This window comes from Agelaius tricolor, unplaced genomic scaffold (genome assembly GCF_023055355.1).
Source record: "Agelaius tricolor isolate 1412-34295 unplaced genomic scaffold, bAgeTri1.0.p SCAF_8, whole genome shotgun sequence".
Lineage (NCBI taxonomy): Eukaryota > Metazoa > Chordata > Aves > Passeriformes > Icteridae > Agelaius > Agelaius tricolor.
Genome location: NW_027269268.1, coordinates 12,543,102 through 12,555,998, shown reverse-complemented (window position 1 = coordinate 12,555,998; position 12,897 = coordinate 12,543,102).

The following is a 12,897-nucleotide window of genomic DNA, read 5'->3' as shown; positions in this document are numbered from 1 at the left end:
GTGCTTAAAAGCCTGGAAGAAATTAATAAGCATTATACTGGTGAGCCAGGTGCAGCAGCTAAACAAAGACATTCTGGAGAGATTAGGCTGGCTAACAGAAAACCAGAAAAAGAAGCCACTTACCCATCCATTGTGTCAGCTCTGTACTTCTGGGCTCACAGGATGTTCCTTCACCCTTAAAGTTATTTGACTTTTAAATTGCCTTAGTCAAACACCTGAGAAGCAAAAAGATTTGGAGGAAATCAAGCTTCAGTGACAATGTCTTGCCTTTACATCAAATATTAATCTACAATTTGGATCATTGATGAGTTTAAATTTGTTGGAAACTGCCTTCTGCTAATCCCACATACAAATAATTGACAGTGTAAATGGAGCAGAAGAGTGATTTTGCCCCCAGAGGTGGCTGCCAAGACACAGGTGGATTTGCAGACTGGCTGGTGTCTGAACAGTGCAGTTCAGAGATCATCTGAGGTTATCCCCTGAGGTTACCCTCTGAGGAGGGCTAAATTGTGCTGGAGAAGGAGTGCCTGGGCTAGACTCACTGTTGACATATAAAAAGGCAAGAGATCAAGGGCTTTCATGCACAGAACAGGTCAGTGTGAAAATGGAAGAGAGTTTTGCTTGTCAGCACAAGCTCAGACTCCTACCAACTTGAAATTCCACCCACTTAAAAGGAAAATTACCCCAAAAATGGGAATAAAGAAGTTTGTAGGTACATCAGAAGTAAAGCTGGGTGTGGATTAGAGAAGGAAAAAAGTATGGTCCATGAGGACACTTTTACTTTAGCTCAGAGAATTTGGCTCTTTCTCGGGACTTGATAACCATGGCAAAGCTCATGAGCTTCTCTGCAAAGAATTAGTACTGCTGTTAGCACCTCTGGTGTGCTTGCCTCACACTGGCTTATCACAACACGTTGAGCATCTAAAGGTTAAGGACTCTGACAAGACTTTGACCCCTTTTTCCATGATGAAAAGATGACAAACTGTGCATGTGATAGGTGCTGAGCCAAGTTGTTTGACTGACTTAGGGGACACAGCCAAACAATGCTGTTAAGTGTGAAGAGAAAAATGGGCTGTGAGGCTGCAAAGCTGAACGAGTCATGTTGGAAAAGTTGAGAAAAGAAAGATGAAACTGGAGAAAGTAGGTGTAAAGGGGAGCATACACTCAGGTCAGTCTGTGTTTGTGATTCAACAAGGCAGTCAGGAATATTAGTCTTGGGGAAAAAGTAGTAAGAAAAAATCCATAAATTCCAGAACTTGGGAGAAAAAGCAAGTTCAAGGTAAGAAAACAGCAAAAATGAAGAGAATTAAACAGAACAATCCAGAACATGCCAAATTTTAAAAGCATTTAATTTACAGGAATTAGCATGAACCTAGAAAATGCTGCAGCAGATTACTTCAGTTTTTACAGTGCTTTGAACTTGGAAAGACTGGGTAATTGGTAGGTATTAATATTGTTAACAAGCTATTGTGAATTCCTGGCAAGCAAGGCAGGCAAAACGTCTTTTTTGAGGTGCTAATGACACTGGTTAGACAGCTCATGCTTACTGGAGAACTGACAGATTGCTGTCTGCTATTGTTTTGAAGGCTAATTTGTGAGATTTTTTTTTAAGAATGGCAGCAGAAATTTGAAAAGAATCTATTTATATACAGATTTGCTTTACATGCAACATTAGAGCTGTTACATCTGAGTTGTTTTTACTTAAGATACAGTTTTGTTGCTATGCCAGTGGTAGAGGAGCATACCAGATGGTATGTAGGCCTTCAGAGAACTTTATGAAGGTTTATAGATCAGTGAAATATAATAATGGCCTGAACACTGAAAGAAGCCAAAGAAAACAAAAATATCAGTTTAAAATTACTCATTTTGAAATTGATGCAAATCGAATTTGCATTGTTCTTAGTAGAAGGAAATTCAGTTTTAGGAGTTTGATAATACAAGTTAAAACCTGATGAGATACAAAGAGTCACATTCTGTGTTACATTTTACAAGTTGGCAAGGCAGTAAAATTGTTGTTCACTAGTAAATAATCAGCTGAGACAAAATGTGTCTACAGCCGTTCCTGACAAGTTTCTCTTGTTGTTCCTTAGATTCATGCCATTTTTGTGCCCTGTCACTTCATCAGCTTTGTATTAAGGGAAGGTCTACCTCAGCTACATCATGAGAACACACTGAAGTTGTACTGTGGTGTAAAATCAACAGGGTCTGTGACAGATAAAGCCTTACAGCACCTCTGTTGGGGCTTGCCCCCAAATATTCTAGAGGACTGGGGACATTTTTTCTGCTTTGTGAACAACAAAACCAGTTGTCAAATGCTGGTGGGTTTGTACCTGATTCTAAATAATAATAATTAAAAAAAAAAAAAAAAAACCAACAAAATTTTAAAATCTATTAAAATGTTAAAACTAATTCAGCTGCCACCAAAAAAGCAACTAGAGTTGTATGTAGGACATGATGTTGCTGTAGCAACATCACCATACCTAAATAATGAATATCCAAACTATTTTGTTTTGTGAGCTGCACAGTGATGGCAGAGTAAGGCCTCAGGTGGAAAATGTGTCTCTTCCCCCTTAGCCAAGGGTTTTTTTTTTCCTTTTTACAGTCCATTGAATACACAGGGATTTTTTCTACTCAGCAAACAATAAAAAAGAACACACTTTGGGAAAGAATAAGAGAATAAGACTGGTTTTGTTGTACAACAGGTTTTATATGGGTATTACTTTATATAATTTTTGTGTGTGTGTGTATGAAGGTACTTTAAAACTGTCTGTTGTGGATCATGTTTTCTAGGAACATGAACCATTCTACTACTCTACTACCATTCCAGAACATTTCTACTTTTTTCTTTTTTCTCACCTGAGGTTGTTTGAGGTAATTTATTTCCAGTACTGTTATTTCAATATTGTGCTTATGGTATATGCATATATATATATGTGTGTGTGTATGTATATATATATATATGTATGTGTGTGTATATATGTGTGTATATATATATGTATATATATAGTTTACTTGTTAAGAAGTAAACACATTTTAGTTTATTTTTCTCTATTTCTCTAAAGTAGTTAGCTACTCTTTTTTGAGTTTATATGTATTTGATTAAGAAACAAGAGAGAGAAAAACTTGAGTGTATAATTTCAGACATTGTGCTTGCTAACCATTTCATTCATTTGGGCAAATGCTCGCTCAGAAATCAAGCTAACCATAATCAAAAGTCTGGCTAGCTCTCAAAAGGCTGTGACTTATCAGAAACCACACATCCATAATACTTCTGCTGAGGTTTTTTGTTTTAACTTTCAGTGAATATTACTTCAAGCACCCGCTGAATTGTGGATGAATCTGCCTAAGGATGGAACACCAGTTTCACTGGGACAATCATGGAGTTTCCCATTTCATTCTGCTCCCACAGCACATCAGCATGCACAGTTCACCACAGGACTGCAGGCTGTCTTTACAGCCTTTAATCCATTCATGATAACATGTGGATCATCATTTGCTGCCCAATTTGCTCAACACCCCTGATTTAACAGACACGATCTGCTCAACACCCCTGATTTAATGTCATCCTAAATATCCTGAGCACTTTGAGTCTGTATTGAGTCAGAAAATTATTCTAGAAAGGAAAGCAGTAGCTGCTGTTTATTTAATACCTAAGGAGTTAAAAACACTTTAAAAAATGCAGCTTCATCAGAACCAGGTTTGCCTGACATGCTGAATATATGACCTTTGGAACAAAAAGAAGTGTCAGAACTGTGGGAACATGCATCATTATCAAGGACTTTGGTTTGTCACCTGCGGCTGAGACTTCGCATATTGTTTGCAAATTGCAGACAAATCACTTTTTTGCTTGAAGGAACCATTTTGAGAGAAGCATAACCTCAAAAGTACAGGCCAAAAGGTATTTTAGTTCTTCTGAATCAATTGAAACAAAAACATTTCCAGTGTGTGCTTCCGTACTTATTTTTTTGCTTACTTCTATCAGGCTACACTGTTGTAACTCTTCTATACTGTTGCCTTTTTGATGTCACAAAGTACAGAAACTGACAGAGTAAAAATGAACAGGAAATTCAAGTTCTTTGGCCCCAGCATTCATATTACTGTCCCCATAATCCACCAAAACAATGTCATGGGACTTGCATAAATAAATACACAGGAGCAAATACATATTTGCACCAAAGATTTTTACAGGGTTTTGGTGTTTGGTTGGTTGTTTTTTTTGGTTTGGTTTTTTTTTTTTTTCAAATTGTATTTCTAAAACCTGATCCAGCTATTTTCCCCCAGATACTTTTGAGAAAGAGAAGGGCTGAACTGGATTTCTGAAATAGTGTCTTTCAAGAACAGAATTTGGTCTTAAGAAAATAAAATTTGTTCATTAGCGTGTTATTAGTGCAGGAGCAGAGTTTTGTCATGTACTGTTCTGAATCTCAAAGGAACTGGAGCAAGGCGTATACACTCTTTCATTACATACATTTATGTGTTATTTTACACCACTTTCTGTTTAATTCATGCTTTTAAATTATAAACCCTCATTTTACTGCAAATAGAGTGCTAAAAGAATCCATTCCTGCACTGGTTAAAAAAATCATCTGATCCTAAAAAGACAGACCAGTTATTTTTTTAAGAGGAAAAACTCAAATCCTCCTTTGAACTGCTTTTATACTTTCTTTTGGTTTCTTTATAAACTACTGTAATTTTTTACTTCAAATCTTGCCATTTAAAAGCTGGAGTAAGGGTTTTTGTAAATGCACACAGAAAAAGATTAAGTACAGGTACACTTCCACTCCTAGGATCAGAATTCCTTCCTTCATATCTGTTTCTGTAATCAGAACAAATACACTTTGTTTCATTTCATTTTGCATTCAAAGAAAATAAGCCTCATTCCTAAAAATATATCTTGATATTAGAGAAATATTTTAAACTTCTTGTTTCCAAACTTGAAAATCTCATTAAGAAGCTATCTTTAAAGCTTAGGGACTTAGAAAGGTCACACAGGTAAATTGGGATTTACATGACATTTTTTAACTGCTATTTAATTTAACACTGTCATATTATTATAAACTTTGCAAGAAAGGATTACTGTTACTAGGCTCTATTTAACTATTTGCACACAGTAAAAGCTTCACACATTTGGGGAAAGGATGACAATTTCCTGTCCTATCTCTGTACTGAGATTTTATATTTACTCTAAAGTGAAAGATAATTTTCAGGGCTGTGACACAACCAAACCTGAAACACTTTTAGTGAGAGAGAATTGTTATGCCAATAAAATGCCAAGAAGCTGTAATCACTTAATGCACACCCACATCCCTGCCCCCCACACACACCCAGCACGGATTTGTGAAAATGTGCCATGTCACAATTGTTTTGAGGCAGAGCAGGAAGGCTCATGGATATGGAGAAAACAGCAAATGTTTTCTATGTTGACTTCAGTAAGGCTTTTGGCAGCGTGTCATTATGACAGATCCATGACTTGGGGTATCCTATGGCATTTCCATTAGCCATAGAAACACAGTCCAGATCAAACTCCAACACTGATTAATGGCTCAATAGTGAGTGGTCAGTATAGAAGAATTTATCTTACGGGGGCATGATCCTGTGGCTTTTGTCCAATTCTTGTATTTACAATACAGATCACAGGATGCAAACTGCAGATGACACCAAACTGAGACAGGACTGTGAGCATGCTGGAAGGGCTGCACTGAAATTAAGATTCAAATTCAAAGGGATCTTGCAAATAAAAGAAATTGTTAGAAAATAATTACGTGTTACTCAGCAGCAAAAATCACTGTTCCATACAGGATCAAAAAGAAAAAAAAATGAGTGGCATAAATACAGATAAAACAGATAAGAAAAAAAATAATCTACATAACCATTCTGGAGAAGCAGAACTGGGAGTGATAATAGGTCACACCATTATGAAAAATGGAAATGCCATGTTTTGTTGTACCCCCAAGACTGCTGCTTTCTTTGAGCAGGACTGTTATGCCCAGTGCACAGTAAGACAAGAGACTTGTGTCCAGTTGGGGGGACACAGTTTGTGATATACAGCTTGTTTTATTGTGGCTGAATTGGAGATAGTTCAGAAAAAAAACCTCTATTTATTCTCATTTCTTGAGATCATGGCCTTTAAGGAAAAGTTTAATAAATGGGATGTGCTGAATATAAAGCAGAGAATACCAAGGAAACATGTCTGCAAGTGCACAGAGAAACACTGCAAGAGGTAGACAAACATCTGTCCCTTATTTTCATGAGAAACAGAACATGCAGAGATGGCATTAGGCTTAAGAAATTCTTTCAAACCATAGACATAATTAAACACTGGAGTATAACATCTGGTGAGATTGTGAATTCATCATCATTAGAAACTTTCAAGAACCAGTTAGGCAAACATCTGTCAAGGCTGACATAGTTATAGTTGATCCTGCCTTCAGGCAGAGAAAGAACTGGATGATCTCCTGCTGCCTCTTTCACCTACATTTTAAAAATCATTATTTCTCTCTCTTTCTCTGTTTCCTTAGTGCACTTTTCCCAGCTCCCTAATCTGTTTTCTTGCACCCAGTTTTAACAAGAACAACTTGGGACAACTCAGAAAATCATGCAGACTTCATGGAAGCTTTCCTTAGTTAACCCTTTTAATTAATTTTTTACCATGTGAGACAGAAATATCACATGAACGAGCCCATGCAGTTGATTTTAACACATTACAGTTTTCTTTGGTCAATAAGTACATATGTCAAATGAGAAAAAACAGTGTTTGAGTTTATTTACAATATGGGTTGTAATGAGACTATCAGGGATGTAAAAACCCCCCAAATTCCCAACTCCTAATTTCAAGGTAAGAACAAAAAGAGGGAAGAGGCAAAGGCTGAATGAAGGACTGGATCTCAAGCTGTGATGAACCAACCTAAAGGTTCTAGAGATAGATGCTACTGCCTCTAGCTACGTGCTGCTTCTGCCCCCATGGTCTCTGTCTCTGCCCCTCTGTAGCTCAGGGACAAAAGGCAAGACAGGCCATGGCTGCACGGACAGACTTCCCAGCCTCTGGCAGGGACTGCAGCTGCTGCTGAGCTCAGGGATCCACTGGTCTGCCAAGGGCTGGGGCTGGCAGGGGTTCTCTTATCCCTGCTGCTAACCACACTTTGTGATGAACATCAAAAAGACAGACAGACAACCATGGCCAGCATGGAAATGGGCAACTTGCCTTCTCCTCCTAGAATCCCAGCAAAGCCAAGAGCAGAACACAGAGATCACCCAGCCAATGCATATCCAGCCTCAGAGGTGGGGAAATCCAGCTGATAAGTAGTCCATAAAGCAGTTCCATCAACCAATGGAGATGACCCCATATAAATGCCACATTGTCCCTGTTTTTGTCCCATACAACATGTTCTTAAAGGCCCCTCATTTCACTGTGAGAGTCAGCACAAGAGGAGGTTGGCATCACACAAAATTAATCTCTTGAGTTTTTTCAATTTCTAACTGATTATATTTGCTTCTTTTTGAAGGGCAGGGCAAGGGGAATAGTTAACAAGGGCTCTTGAAGACTTGCTTCACATTTTAAGGCATTGTTAACATTTTCAATTAAAACAGAATAAACCTTTTGGGGTGGAAACAAATGTGCCTTTTAATTGGCATGGCACATTAAGAACAAATAAACACAGTATATATTGCCTGCATAGCACGAGCTATTTACTAAGTATTCCCTAGCAAGTACTGTGGTGCCTTATTTTCTAACTTTCTGGTATGCTGACAGCTCAGTTTTCAAATACTTGTGAAGTCATTAACATTTTTGCCCCTTCTGCCTGAGCTTTACAAACAAATTATTTTAAAGTACATTCTCTCCTTTAAAAAGATCAAAAATAATAAAATACATATTCCTAGGCCTCTCTCTTTTCTGGGACTATTTGGTTAAACAATCTAATTTTGACAGAATTTTTTACCAGAGCAAGGCAGCTCCCTCATTTGCATGTCACAAGTTCAATTTCTGCTCCATTGATGTCTTCAGTACCACTCTGAAGAATTCTCTCGCCACTTCTATCAATAACAAAGAATGACTTGTGTGCTAAATAATGGCCTACTACCGATTTTAATTTTGGGCAGAAATCTCCTCCTCAGCCTCCTAAGGAGGAAGAGCAGTAACAGGGATGTTGCTGATTTAGGAACCAGCGCAAGCTCATTCTCCTGGCCACCAGGGGGAGAGAGCTGCCACCGGCATTTATAAAGTGCTCAAAATCGACTTTAAAGATGCAGCTTTTTTTTGCTTACTAAGGCTTTTTCAGAGATTTAGGTCTATCAGTTGTCTTATTGAACTATTTATGAGGAGACGATTAATTTTAAAGGGTTTTTTTTTTCTAAAATACTGCAAACACCATAATGTAATACAATTTGAACTAACAAATGTAAAATAGTTGCTATACAGATCATGTTCTCTCCTCAGGTTAAGGTTGCATGCTACCTTATTTTAAAGCTAATCCTATTATTTCTAATAGAGCTGATTGCATAGTAAGACACAACTTAGCATAAGTACAGAAAAATACTGCCCTAAGTGAAAGGAACAAATTTGTTCAAAGCATGATGACACTGGATGACACATACTCACCCCTTGGCCTAGTATAAACTCTGAATAAGAACAGAAAAGTGAAGAAAAAGAAAGGTAATGCATTTAAATGTTGATTTGGTACTCAAGGAGAGTAATATGCATTCAAATTACCTTCAGAATGTAAGGAAAGAAGTTTAGGGGGGGTTGCATGTTGTTGGAACTAATAAAAATATGTTTATGACTAAATCATAATGCAAATCCTTTATGTAGTTACTTTTATGGATATTGTATCTTGCATCTCTCCTGAGCAGGTATTTAGCACGATTCCCTCACATATCTTCTAATATTGATTTTTTTACATGTTTACATTCATTGTGGCAGAAGAACCCACAGAAAATAGGATTTATGTCACAGAAGCAAGTTCCATGAAGGAACGATTCATAATAGAGCTCGACTTTTCAAGTGGCAGCTGACCAGATTTAAGAGTAGCCATGAATTTATAACCACAATCAGGACAAAAGCTGACTACAGCTTGCGGTCAGGCACACGAACTTGGGATCAGGATGAGTTTTTGGGTGGTGTAGAGGTAGCCTTCAGCCCTACTAACCAAAAGGCAGAAGTGATGCAACAGCTAGTGTCCACTAGATGCCAGGCTTCCTTTGCGGAGCAGAGTGCTGGCTCCTGCTTTCCGTACGCTTTATCCCCATGGCCTCCGAGGTCCCCTTCTCTCCAGCACCGTGCAGAAGCCTTAATGTTTAGCACCAAATCCTGATCCCGTTCAGGCTGCCTCCGGTTTTAGCACTGTTATCACTCACAAATTTTCAAGAGAGACAAAAGGCTTCCCAGAAGGACTAAAAATAGGAGTTGTCGCTGAAAAGAATTGGGCGTTTTCTGAGTACCTCCTTTTTGCACGAGCAGAAGGCTCCCAGTGAAGAGAATGGGATGAGTTCTGGGACTGACATACTCAACCTGCAAACAAACCTAGCTGAACAGTGGCAAGGAAGAATGCTGGCTGCCTCCTGTGCTCCTGCTGCCATCATCAACAGGTAGGTGACCTCCAACCTCTGGTTGTCATCAAATAGGCCAGGCAGCAGCTCAAAATATTGACTTTAAACTGCATTGGGGCAATATTTGCTTTCTGATTATCTTGCTTCTGTAGCTGAGGGAGGCTTCCAGAGTGCAAGCATCCCTCTGTATGGGGGAGAGGGGGATGGTGGGCCAGCAGCTCTCCATCAGTACCTGGGGCAGGGCATGCTCCATCACTCATGATGGACCAGCCAGAGCAGCAGCAGGACTGCACACTCCTCCAGGAGGTCAACCACTGTTGGCAGTGCTGCCCCCACACTCTGACACAAATCCAGGCTTTTCTGTTGGGATTTGTGTTCCTCTAAAAAAAAAAAAAAGGCAGGGCTATTGGAAGCCCCACTGGTTCCAGTTTCTGAAGACACCACAGGTGTGTGGTGCTTGTGGTCTTAGCAAATTCTAATTCATCTTTAGAATCACAGAGTCATTGAGGTTGGAAAAGACTTTAAGATTGTTGAGTCCAACCATTAACCCAGCACTGCCATATCCACTTCTAAATTATGTCCACAGGTGCTACATCTACATGGCTTTTAAATAGCTCCAGCTCCAGGGATGGTGACTCCAACACTTATATAGGTATTATATAGGTAGCCTATTCCTGTTCTTCACAGGTCTTTCTGGTGGTTTTTTTTGGGTTTTTTTTTCCTAATATCCACTCTAACCCTCCCCTAGTAGAACTTGAGGCCATTTCCTCTCAGCCTATTGCTTGTTACTTGGGACAAGAGACCAAACCCCACCTGGCTCCAGCCTCCTCTCAGGCAGTTGTAGAGATTGATGAGGTCTCCCCTGAGCCTCCTTTTCTCCAGGCTGAACACCCCCAGAGCCCCTCCTCACAAGACTTGTGCTCCAGACCTTTCCCCAGCTCCATTGCCCTTCTCTGGTCATGTTCCAGCACTTTCTTGTAGTGAGGGGCCCAGAACTGAACACAGGATTCGAGGTGCAGCCTCAGCAGTGCTGAGTACAGGGGGATTATTCCTTCTCTAGTCCTGCTGGCCACACAGCTGCTGATATCTTAGTTCAGATCAGTAGTCTGCTGTGAGTAGGCACCTTAGTTTTAAAGAGTTGTTTGCAGGAGAGAATACCTAATTTAAGTAAGACCTCTGGCAAGTTAGAAACTACATTAGTTAAATTACCTGTTGTTATCTTAGAATATTTACTACTCAAATGACTACCTATATTATTCAGAAATCCCTTTCTTGATTCCAAAATAGGATAATGGATATGAAATCTTTCTGGAAAACATAACAGACCAATTAATTTAAAAAAAAACTCACAGTGGAAAATGATAATAAATCCATAATATATTCACCTCTCTGCAATTAACACGGTTTCATTAAAAAAAAAAAAAAAAAAACAAAAAAGAGAAACTTTTTGATTCCTTCATTAAAATCAACTTTGGCAAATGGACTGGTTTATAAGCATTCAGTATTCACGTTTATTCTCTCAGCTCTCAGATTTTGTCTCTGTGGGCCCTGTGTAGCTGTGTGGCAGGATCTGCAGTGAGCATCCTGTGCAGCTCCTACAGACTGTGAGCAGAGACCCAGGGGTTTGAGAAAACCACAGAGTGAAGCAGTTCTCTGCTCACCTACCAGCTCCTCCCGATAATCCTGCCCTACTCTCCTTGCTGGAAACAATTAGGGGAGTAGAATAGGGCACTCTGCCACTTTGCCTGTCATCAGCTTCCCCATTGAGATCAAGTTGCATAAATGTTAATGGTCCTGCCCTCTCCTGCTCAGCACTGCCATCCCTAAATTCCCCAAAACTTCGGGTTTCAGTCAGAGTAATCAACATCTGTGGAAGGATTACTGTGGTGTTAAACTTAGCACCACGAGTTGGGCATATATTTTATCTTCCTTGTGGGCATAAAGGAAAAAGGATGAAAAGGGCTGCTAGCCCTTTTCCATACAGGAGAAAATGTTATTCCCTACCCACGTTAGAGGAACCAGCCATTTTACACTGGGCAGATCCTCGCAGATAGAGACATTTCTTTATTCATGTAGCTCAGTGAGTGGTAAATGAGGCATGCTCACAGAAGTTATTTGGGATGGAAATGAGTCTAATTAGTCTATCCAACTTAGGAATAGCACTGTGAAGCAAGTCTGAGGAAGTAGGGAGTTTAGCAACAGAAGAGCAGTGGAGAAACAGCTATGTGCTTTCCTCAGTTAAACAGAATATTTATTTGAGGTTTCGTCTGACAGAATAAACAACAGATAAGGGGACAGTTCAAGCAGGCAAACATTTCTAAGAAACTGGCTTAAAAGCATCCTTATTTTAATTGCATTTTCTGTAAGTAGCCTCTTACATATTCCTGCCTTAGTTTTCGACTTCATAATTTGTTGTACAGTAAACAGTAAAAAGCTGCTCAATTACTTCAGAGCTCACTCAATGGGGCAGATGTACTCCAAACTTAAGTTATACCAAAAAAAATTGGTGCCTTTTGAGGTAAGCAAGGGCATAACAGCGATTTTTAAAATAAGCTGCTAGAATATGTACATGTATTTTATGTACTGACAAATCTTTTAATGGGAGAGAATCACATCTAGCAATGAATCACATTCTTGGAGTGAATAATTCAGCCCTTGACGCCAACCTCTGAGGGAGAATATTGTGGTCATGGTGTCTGAACAGTGTGGTAGCTATGGCTACCTATATAATTCTTAGCAATGGAAAAAAAAGTGACAATGACATTAAATTTAATCAGGTTCCCCTTTTCTGTGGTTCCCACTGGGATGAGCCACTAGTGTCTTGCCTTAAATATTCAAAGCCTTCAAAGTTTGCATGTGTTCATATACTGGGACAATATCCTGCTAATACAGAACAATGGATCTGTCATGTATTTCTCCTGTGGGTAGCCATAAGTCTGAATTTAGTTAGTATAGGGTATTATGATTGCTGCTTCTTTAGTGATTGTCTTTACATTAGTCTTCACTTAGAAGGAAGAAGAGCAGTAATGAAATGTAGCAAAAATACAATGAACTTGGCTGTTTTGGTTTGGAAATATGGAGCAAAGGACTGTGTCTTCTTAAAAAGATCCAGCTTTATTTCCAGTCACACTTCATCTGATATGAATGAGCTGGTACTACATATCACATGGCTGAATACATTTGGGAAACATGACCTAACATATATTTAGCAAAAAGAGCTTAGAATCAAGCTAGAGTAGTTAAATGCACAAATTATTTGAATTCTCATTTCATAAAATTCACTAATTATTTTTGTGTTTTGTTGGCAAAGCTGTGAAAATGTGACTTTTCTTAATTAATATTTACTAGTGCAGG